This window comes from Lipotes vexillifer, unplaced genomic scaffold (assembly GCF_000442215.2).
Source record: "Lipotes vexillifer unplaced genomic scaffold, Lipotes_vexillifer_v1.1 scaffold1115, whole genome shotgun sequence".
Lineage (NCBI taxonomy): Eukaryota > Metazoa > Chordata > Mammalia > Artiodactyla > Lipotidae > Lipotes > Lipotes vexillifer.
Window position 1 is genome coordinate 1,290,189 of NW_006792080.1, and position 10,780 is coordinate 1,300,968.

Below are 10,780 nucleotides of genomic sequence, written 5' to 3' on the forward strand. Positions count from 1 at the left end.
TCACAGCTGAGCAGCTCCTGGGGGCCAGCTTGGCTACACCATCCAGGTACGAGGCTGGCAATGGGGTTGGCCCTGAGAGGCCTCATTCGCAGGTCTGGCAGTTAGTTGACTTGATGTCAGCTGAGGCAACAGCCAGAAGCCCCTAATCACCCAGCAGGCTAGCCTGGGCTTGTTCAGATGAAGGCAGACGGGCTTTCGGCAGCAAGAGAGGGCAAGCCCCAACACACAAGCACGTGTCAAGTCTCTGCCTGTGTTACATCATTCTTGTTCCGCCAACCAAACAAGCCACACGGCCAAGGCCGGAGTCAGTGCCTGAGAAGGGCCGTTTTGCAGTCTACCCCGTGCCCTAGCCCATTAATCTGGCTGCTTTGTTATTTTTGCCTAATGTCTCTTGCCAAATGTATTCGACATTCAATCCTTTTCTGAAGTTCCCTCTGGAGTTCACCCTCCAGTGGTCCCCTGCAGAGGGACTCAAGAAGGCGGCTGTAGGGTGGGGGAGGAGCCTTCGTCTAACCTGCACAAAGGCACGGTGTATGCCGGCTGCGGTGCTGACTTTCAGCTGAATCTGAGGAGGACGAGGATGTGGCTACAATACACGGGCTGGGACGCCAAACTTCCACCCCTGCACTGCTGTTTCATTCAAAGGCAGCTGCCAGGCCCCAGGTCTCACTGGATTAGGACACAACTTTTTTGCATCCAGGAGCCAGCACTGAGGTCTCTGGGGCAGGGGGCGGAATTTACGTTCCTCAGGCGGAGCCAGCGTCACCGACCCCCGGTTCCTGGATTCACTTGCTCCCCAGTTAGAGCAGGACACATCCGGGCCCTTTTCTAAGTAACTTCCACCCACAACAGCAAGGTATTTCCTATCCTTCCACATGCTTGGGCCAATGAGATTTTAGCAGAGGCTTGAAAGTGCCTGCGTGCTTGGACTGCCACCTGTGCCTCTTCCGTTTCCGTGAGGAGAGCATTCCTGGCCAGTCCACTGGTCCAAGGAAGCCGAGAGGTCTGTGAGCAGAGCAGGGGGCCCCAGCCGAGCCAGCCAGGCCAGCCCAAGCCACCCTGTGGTCCTGAGTACTGTCCTAAGCAACTGAGTTGTGAGGTGGTTTGTTACACAGCAGTGTTGTCATCATTGAGAATGTAGTCTGTGAGTGTCGGTGACCCTGGCAAAACTCTCAAGGGCCCCAGTGAAAAGGCGACCTACATTCTGGCTTGGACCACGGCCCTCTCAGACCCCCGCTGGAGCCTCTCCTCTCACAGCTGACAGCTGGGCTCTGCCCCTGGAGTAGCCAGAGCCCCGTAAGCCTCCGGGCTTCCTTTATTCCCCCCGTTCTCTCAGTCCTCACCGCTCCCAGACACTAAAACATCCCAGCTCTTTCCCACTTGGCACAGTGCTGAAGGTTGAAGACGCAGGAGTCCCTTAAGACCTATTATTTGAATAAATTAGTCAGTGAATGCATTGCAAGGTCATTTTCTGAAAGTGTCATGTGAGTTAAAAGGTCCACATCGTATCTAATGCACTTCAATACATCACTGATATTATGAACAAATAAGCAAAATTATATTTTCAGTGGAATTTGATACTGATTGCATTTCATTTAAAATCTAGCTCCAGGATTCCAACACTGACACATGTTGTGATGGCTGGTAGGACACTGTGACAAAAGAGAAGGTAAAATTCCCCTAAATGTCCTCTAGCTTCTGAAGTTAGTATCAAGAGAAACCCATCTGGCCTCAAAGAAACCTGTCCCTGCACTAGTACACTTCCTCAATCACTCAGCAGAACTAAAGCTGGATTCTTTACTGCCTACTTCTCAGAACTTTTAATATGCTAATGCACATTGTAAAGCTCTGAGAGGGGCAATCAGTACACCGCCTTTCCTAAGCCAACTTGGCCCTGGAACGCTGAGAACTTCTTGTGCTTAGGGCATTGGTATGATTGATACCAGCCCATGGAACAGTTGGAAAATTTCTGCTCTTTTCCAATGGCCTACAAAGTAATGAATCATTTTGTCAGTTACACAGTTATATTTAAATTCCACCTTCCTGGCCCTAAACTGACCGCCCTGGTGGCTGGTACCCTTTTTATGGCTGCAGCACACTTGAAGGAAATAAAAGGATCAAGGTGGGGGCAGGGCGGGGTAGGGGCAGGAAGCCACTAAACAGGCCCGAAATGACTGCAGTGAAAACCCTTCTTCAGCCACACAGTCTCACAGGCCTGTAAACAGTCCATGGTTACCTCGCTATTCACCCTGTAACACTGGGTCTTGGGCTAGACTTGTGGCTGGAGCTGCACTAATGAGGAAAGCTTTGAAGCACTCAGGGAATCCTGGGCGTTGGGACCGGCGCAGGTCACAAGACACCCTTTCGCTCCTATTGTGAACAAGCACCGTCCTGCACCTCACAACCTGATCGTTGCTGTGGCTGCACATAGCCGAACTTGGAGCAAAACAAACTCACACAGGCTAAAGATTTAATAGCACACCGGTCCTAGAAGTCACAGCATTGCTGCGAGCTCTCCGAAAATCAGAGGGAAACCAAAGAGCCAATCGTGGCAAATTACACAGCCCCCAAACTACATAAACATGGCCGATTAAATGATATCCAAATAGGTCACCGATTTTTTCAACTGTACTCTGCTTAATTTAGTTATTGGGGCTTCCCTGGTGGCGCAGTGGTTAAGAATCTGCCTGCCAATGCAGGGGACACGGGTTCAAGCCCTGGTCCGGGAAGATCCCACATGCCACGGAGCAGCTAAGCCTGTGCGCCACAACTACTGAGCCTACGCTCTAGAGCCCTCGAGCCACAACTACTGAGCCCACGCGCCTCAACTACTGAAGCCTGCATACCTAGAGCCCATACTCCACAATGAAGAGTAGCCCCCACTCACCGCAACTAGGGAAAGCCCAGCAACGAAGACCCAAAGCAGCCAAAGAATAAATTAATTAATTTCAAAAATTTTATTAGTTATTTCAAAACAAACACAAATACAAAAGCAAAAATGAAAAAGGCCTCTAGCCCACTTGGTCCTCCAGAGGTCACAGGAATAGCATGCATGACCTTGGACCCACAAGGGTTGGGTTCAAAAGTCTGCATGTATGGAAAAATCAGTGACAGACCAAACTGCCCTTAAAAATCTCTTTTCTCCAAGGTGCATGACATGTGGTTTGTGGCTGCAGTACTGCTCCCTCAGTGAGAGCCACCGAGGCCGAGAGTTAGAGGCATTTGCCACGGAGAGAACAGTAACATCATCAGTGGACGCAACAGGTAACTCTGACAAATGGAAAGGCTGCCTGGGTCTTGGACAGAACACTCAACATTGTAAAGTTGCTTAGTTTCCCCAGACTAGCATACTGGGGTTTTTTAGCAATCCTAAATAAAATTACAAAGTGATTTTTCTTGGAAATTTGACAAATGACTCTAAGACTGAAGTGGAAAAGTTAACATGTAACGGTAGTCAAGAAATACTGAAAAAGAAGAAAAACTTATGCTGAGTTTGAAGCCAAGCAGTCATCAACTATATTCCTTCAGCTGTAGCTTGCTTAATAAACAGTATCCTGTAACCTGCCTTCACTAATTGTTCTTGCAAATTGCATACCCTCCAAACTTCAGGAAGCTTAGACAAAGCATCACAAGACTCCCTATAGATAACGCCTCTGACACAGGGTCACTATGGTAACAGTTGCTTCCACTGTTTTTCAGGAACAGGGAGCTAGTCTTCCCCAGTTCAAACCGCTCGAGGCCACAGACCATTCAGCTGGGCCTGTGCGAGTATCTGATGGATGACCTTTTGACGTCAGAGGGCCAAAAACTCCACCCTCAGATCATGCTAATGCTGCCATTTTCTGAACATGCTTCCTTCCCATGGAGAGGCACGTTACTCAAATACACGTGCGTGGACCACTGCTTACCTTACCTTCTTCCGTCCTCTAATCACCTCCCTCTGCACCTCCAGCCACCCTACACTCTTCACTCAGAAATATCCTGAACCCCGCGCCTTCAGGGAGAAGGATTTGAGACTGGTTCTCCTACCTCCTCACTTGGTTGCCTTTTGCAAATAAACCCTTTCTCTGCTGCAAACCTCGGCATCTCAGCGTTCGGCTTGCTGCGTGTCGGGCAAATGAACCAGGTTCCATAAAAAGTTAAAGGACATTATAAAGCCCTAAGAATTAAAGTAGAATGTTACTGAGACAGGACAGACAGACCGCCCAGCAGGAAAAAAGAGAGTGTAGAAACGGACAGAAGTAAATAAGAAAATTTAGTACAGGAGAAAGTTAGAATTTCAAACCAGACGCTGCAGAGAGAGTGTTCAATATTGGATTGGGACAACCAGCTCAACACTCAGAAAAAACAAAATAAACCTGGATTCCCACATCACTCTTTACACGGAAACAAATCCCGAGAGGCTTAACATTTAAAGATGTCCAAACAGACAAAGCCATAAACACACTAGAAGAAAAACAGATGCATTTTAAAATAATCTCGGGTTGGAAAAACATTTCTAAACATGTTGCAAAACCAGAAAAGAACAAAAAAACCCTTGTAAAAATTCCATAAAGTTGAAACACAACAGGAGTAGGAAGGGGATTTTTGTGATGCATGACAAGAAAAGAATGTAATATCATTTATATCTCAAACCTCAAATAATCCAATAATAAAACAAACGGGGAAAGAAGCTGGACGAGAAAGCTACAAAGAGATACAAATGGACAATAGCCACATGAAAAGATGTTCAACTCTGTTAACAATAAACAGTGAAAATAAAAACAGGATAATATTTCCAGCCTAACAGAATATCACAGGTGAAAAAGACTGCAAAGGCCAGGGCTGGCTAAGAGGTAGGTACTTACACGTTCGGTGGGTGCAGGCTGCTGGCAAAACCTCTGATGTGGAGTACGCACATCTTTCGCCCAAGAAATGCCATTTCTAAGAATCAGAGGAAGAAAATCGTTAGAAGTTCAATAAGCTTTATGTACAAGGATTTTCATCACAGTACTGACAACTGCTAAAAAAAAAAAAGTTAGAAAGGACTGAGATGACCATTGATTAAAAACAGTTAAGTAAATTCTGGTACAGTTTGTACCATACCATGCAAAACACCACAAGTTATGATCTGTGTTTACTGACATGAAAAGCTGCCTGTAAGTTGTCAAAGCATCAAACCAAGCCACAGAAGTGTGGTTTCTTTTAGGAAACAGGGTGTGTGTGTGTCTCAAAGGGCACATGACATTATTTTCTAGAACAAGGCTTGTCAAAAGGGTGCTGTGGTTGTTATCTTTTTGGTATAATTTGATTTAGTTTACTATGCTTACATAAAAATTTCCATAACCAATGTTTTCAAAAAAGAAAAAACAAGTTAAGAATAAACAGGTAAGAAAAGCCAGGCTAAACTCTGAACTGAAGAAAGTGACTAGGGGGTCCAGAAAGCGATCCAACTACAGGTGAGAGTTTCGTGCGTGATTAGGGTGGCTTTCCCAGTCCATAAGAAAAAGGTGAATTATTAACAAACGGTGGTGGAAAAACTACAGCATCGATTAGGAAAAAGATGGCTTCTCTCCTCTCACCACAATTGATTCCAGCTGGGTTAGAATTTAAATGTAAGAAATAAAGACAAAAGAGACAACAGGCTATAAGGATGTATCTCACAACACGGGGAATACAGTCAGTGTTTTGGTATCTTGTAATTACTGTAAATGGAGTGTAACCTTTAAATTTTTTTAATTTATTTTTTATTCAGAGCACTAGAAAATACAACAGAAGTTTCTATAATCTTCAGGTGTGCGATGGGAGAGGGGTCTTCAGAGAATCCCAGAGGCCTTAAAAAGCAAAGATTAATAAATCTGATTCTATAACAAATTTTAAATCCTATATGAAAAGGTGCCATAAACCAAATTAAAACACACATCTCATACAATGAAAAATATAGTATTTATTAGGAATATAACGAGGTCTTCCTGGAAAGATACAATCAAAGCCATGGTTACAGGCCACTTTGTTCTTCATAATGTTTTGTATTTCCTTAATTTTTGCCATTGAACAAAAACTTTTATAAGTAAACCAAAACTCTTTTTAAAAAATTAAAACCAAAAATATTTGGAAGGAAATAAAATTATTCACAAAAATGTTTGAAACAGGGAATGGAGAGCAGGACTTTCGAAGCTTTGAGGTAAGAGAGGGAAAGGAAGCCGTTTCCCGTGAGGGCCCTCCACCGGGTCTCAGGCCCCCCAGACTCCGTCAGACCGCCGTGCCACCTCCTGGGGAGGCGGTGAGCCCCTGAGCTCGGACCAAACCATGATGTCCACATGGAGGTTCAAATGTGCCACTCGAGGAATGACAGGGCCTGACAGTTTTTGCTCAAAGCTCCTCAATATGCATCATGTCACAAAGCCCAATCACAGCTCCTGGGAAATAACAACAGAATCTGGGTATTGAAATAAAGTCTAACCTTCTTTTTTCCTTTGTGCGTAGTCTAGTTTCACTCGCTCACAGGAGGCCACGTGCAGAAGCCTGGCACCCCTAAACCTGAGCCCAGCTCCTCGCAGGAAACAGCCGCGCAGAGACCGCAGAGACGCCACCGAGAGCTCAGTTCAAGACGGCTGCGGCGGGCCGTGTGCAGAAGCACCGCCCACAACACTGGAAGACGGCGGCGGGCCGTGTGCAGAGGCGCCGCACCTGCACTGCGATGCCAAGTTTGAGCAGCTCAGCTGCGCCCGATCCACAAGATCCACAAGAACTCCGCCCCCTTCCCCCTGATGCCGCTGAAAACCTGTAAAGCGGCCCCGCCCAGGAGCCCCCACCTCTCCATCATCCGGTCAGAGGATAAAGCCTTCTTTTCCTTCTCAACTGAACTTGGTCTCCTTTTACTGGCTCCAATGGCGTGGGGCAGAAAGACCCGTGTGGGGAACTAACCAGAAAGGTCGGTAACAACCAGCGGGAAGGGGAAAGGGAAGGGCGTCTCGCTTCCTCCTGGGGGTCACTCCCAGAAGTTGCCCGCACCTCCTCCTCTCAGATGCCATACGTTGCTGCAGGGAAGGCGGGGACACGCCGTCTTTATTCTGGGAAGTCTCGCGCATAGGTGCTAGTACCATGGGAGCAAGAGAGGATGGGTATTGCAGCCTAGCACGTAGCGCATGATCCCATTTGCATAAGATACACCCCCAGCATTCACACACATGCACCTGGACAATGGGAGGACGCTTGAAAAACATTGGGATTTTCGGTGAGTTTTGCTTACTTCCTGGAACTTTTCGTATTGATTGAAGTTTTGGAAATGGATGTATTTTTCAGTATAGCTTCTTTTCCAAAATGAATGATGTACGTGAAGTCGAAGGCCAGAGACTTCTTATTGAAAGACATGTGACCCACGGGACGCTCTGGATCTGGGACGGCTCTTCAGAGTCTCCCAAATTGAGGGCCTTTGTACCCACCTCAAAGACCAGTCATTGGAGGCACACTGCCTCTGGGGAGGGGTGAAAGCTTGGGCAGGCAGCTCGTCTGGGCCCAGAGAAATTCCAGGAGGGGACCAAGCTACGGGGGCTCAGCAGCTAACACTCAGCAGGTGGAAAGTGTCTCCCTGCCGAAGGGGGTTCTATGTGGTGGGCTGCAGTGTCCACGACACCAGGGACAGCAAGGCACGGCCTGGAGCTGGAGAAGGAAGCAGAGGAAAATCAGGAATGTCACTTTACACAGAACCACTGTATGCAACCACTATTTTTCTTCAAATCTTCCTCAGAAAAGAGAATAGTCTTAAAACTAAACCTAGGTATGGCAAAGTATGAACCTGAGCCTAAGAAAGAGAAAACACTCGGCAGATCCAAATGGAAAGACTCTACAAAGTAACTGGCTTGAACATTTCCAAAACGTCAAGGTCATGAAAGGCAAAGGAGACCTAGGAAATAATCCAGACTGAAGGAGACGAAAGAGACACAAGAAAATGCAGTGTGTGATCCTGGATAGTGGATTGTGTGAAGAGCAAGATTAGGACTTGGGCAAAATTCAAATGTAGACTGGAGGTACGATAATAGTTTTGTTATTGATGTTAAATTTCCTGACTTTGATAATCACTCCATGGATGTGTAAAATAATATCCTCTTTCTTAGGATTACATGAGTAAGTGTTCAGGGGTGAAGGGTCTCATTATCTGGAATTTGCTCTCAAATATTCAGAAAAAGTAAAATTATATATATAATTTAAATCCTGAGAGAGAAAAAGTAAATATGACAAAACATTAACAATTGGTGAACCCAGGTGAAAGGTATACGAGAGTTCATTGTAATAGTCTTCCAACTATTCTGAATGCTTGAAATTCTTTCAAAATAAAAGGAGAAAGAGAAACTTCCCAAAATAGAAAGCCAGTGGGAGGACAGTACCAGCCACACTAAAGGAACTCAGACCTGATAAGGCTCCTAATGGACAAATGTTGCAATTGATAGAAAGTGGATTATGATCATTATAGACTGTAAACTTGAAGTCCATTCTGGGGAAAATTCTATTGTATTTTCAGATGGATGCACTGTGAGTGCTTATTAAGGACAGTGAGGCTCTCTAGTGGTCAACATGAACTTCCCCCACTAAATAAATAAATGCAAATTAGGTCAAACGAGCCTCATTTTCTTTTCTAAAAGAAATGAAAGAAATGGTCATCAGCATAGTGTATCTTGATTTGGCAAAGTTTTGGGGTAAGCTGTGCATGACATGCTCATGGATAAAAGGATGCAGCACTTGGCATTTTTATAGCAACCTGAACAGCACCACCCAGAAAACTGACTGAATCTGGGGGGCAGTGGTAATAGTTTCCTAGGGCCACTGTAACAAAGTTCCACTGAGTGATGGCTTAAACAACAGAAATTTCCTGTGTCACAATTCTGGAGGCTGGAGGTCAGGATTATGGTGTCGGCAGGGTCGGTCCCTTCTGAGGCCGTGAGGGAAGGCTCTGCCCCAGGCCTCTCTCATTGGCTGGTAGACCGTTACCCAGTCCAAGCTCGTCCCGCTCGCCACGCGGGCCAATAAATCAAGAGACGAGTTGTTGGGGCAAAGAATAGCGACTTTATTCAGAAAGCCAGCAGACCGAGAATTTGGTGGACTAGTGTCCCAAAGACCCATCTTCTCTGAGTTAGAATTCAGGCTTCTTTTTTATACTGAAAGGGGAGAGGGTAAAGTCCTAGTTCTGGTCAGACTGCGGAGGGGAAGTGTTCATTTCTTCCTTCCCGGAAGAGGCAGGGTTCCCCAGAGATGGGCCATTATGTAGAATTTAAGCCTACAGGCAACATCCCTTTAGTGATTAACTTTTAGCAAAAGCAATAGAATACAAAGGTTAGGAAACACATCCAATATGGAGTCAGATCTGTTCTTCCCTATCACAGACAGCTGTCTTCACAGTCATACGGTGTTCTCCCTGTGTGCACGACTGTCTCCAAATCCTCCTCCTTCTAAAGACACCAGTCATATTGAATTAGGGCCCACCCTAATGACCTCATCCTAACCTGATTACCCCTGTACAGACCCTATCTCAGTGGATGATGAGACAGATGGTATCACAGACATGGAATGATGGTGGGTGGTCCAAAGCCAGGTCCCTCACATGTTCACTGTGCCACCCTGCCATTCACCACTGGCCGTCCTGAGACTCATCCTGCTCCTGGGTGGTGTGAGGATTAAATGGAAAAACGAGCAAAGACATTGTGCAAACTGCAAGCCCCCCCATAGTCCCCTGAACTCAGGACCACCGCCTGCTGGGAGGCAGTCAGTGCTCCAGCACGTGAGAGGACTGGGTGGGATGAGACAGGGTCCGCAAGCGGGCAAGAGGCGTCAGCACATCTTTTACAGTCATCTTTATCCGGTTCGGGAGATAGGGGGTTACTCATCTACAAATCTAACTGTGGGCTAACTTATAAAACATACTGAGGAGATTTCCTCCCATTTCCACCCATTATTCTTCGGAAGAGTGGAGACATGCGGTCCTTTAAGGATTCTCCACAGCTTCCTTCTAGATGGTGTCTTCGCAGACCCCCAGCTTCCCCTCAGCCCCTCTATCAGCCAAAGGGTCTCACGCTTCCTTCCAGGAACTGAGTTGATTTCTCTGCACCCAGCAAAGACAGCTGGCATTTCTGCTTCCACTTTGGTTTCCGTTCCTTTCTACTCCTCCAGCCTAGATCCTGCATCTTCTCTCCCCTCGAACATTCGGAGCCTCCCCCTTTCCAAGGGTGTCTTGGTTTTTGTCTTTATACAGACTTAAAGCTTCTATCTTAACACATCCTCAGGCTACCCTAAGGCCTCCTTCTGCCCCATCAGCATTTCCCAGGTGTGTCACATCATAGACCCAGAGGTCCCAAAGTCAAGAACGGCTAGGAAATGCCTTGCCTCTTCACTGCAGGATTCATTAGAGCCTTTAATACTGTATTTTGATTCTCCACAAAGGGACATGGAATGCAGCATTTCCCAAGTGCTTCTAAACCATTTCCCAAATGGTTCTAAACCAGTTCTGATGGCTTTAGAACTCTGTCTTCTGGAAACCCTTGAGGGACTAGCATCCGGCTTCCAAGAGTGCTGGTCTGCACCCAGTGTCTCTGCTTCCAGTTGGTCTGTGACAGACATGGCCGTCTGTCTAGCAAATCCTTTTCCCTTCCTCTTGGTCACGGAGTGAGACTCTACTTCCCAGTCTCCCTCGCAGTGAGGTGTGACCACGTGGCCTCCATCTTTCCAAGGGGAGTGAGCGGCCTGAGATTTGCCTCTTCCAGGCCTGTGACCCCCACAAGTCTGCTGTGCACTTGTTCCCCCACTCTTT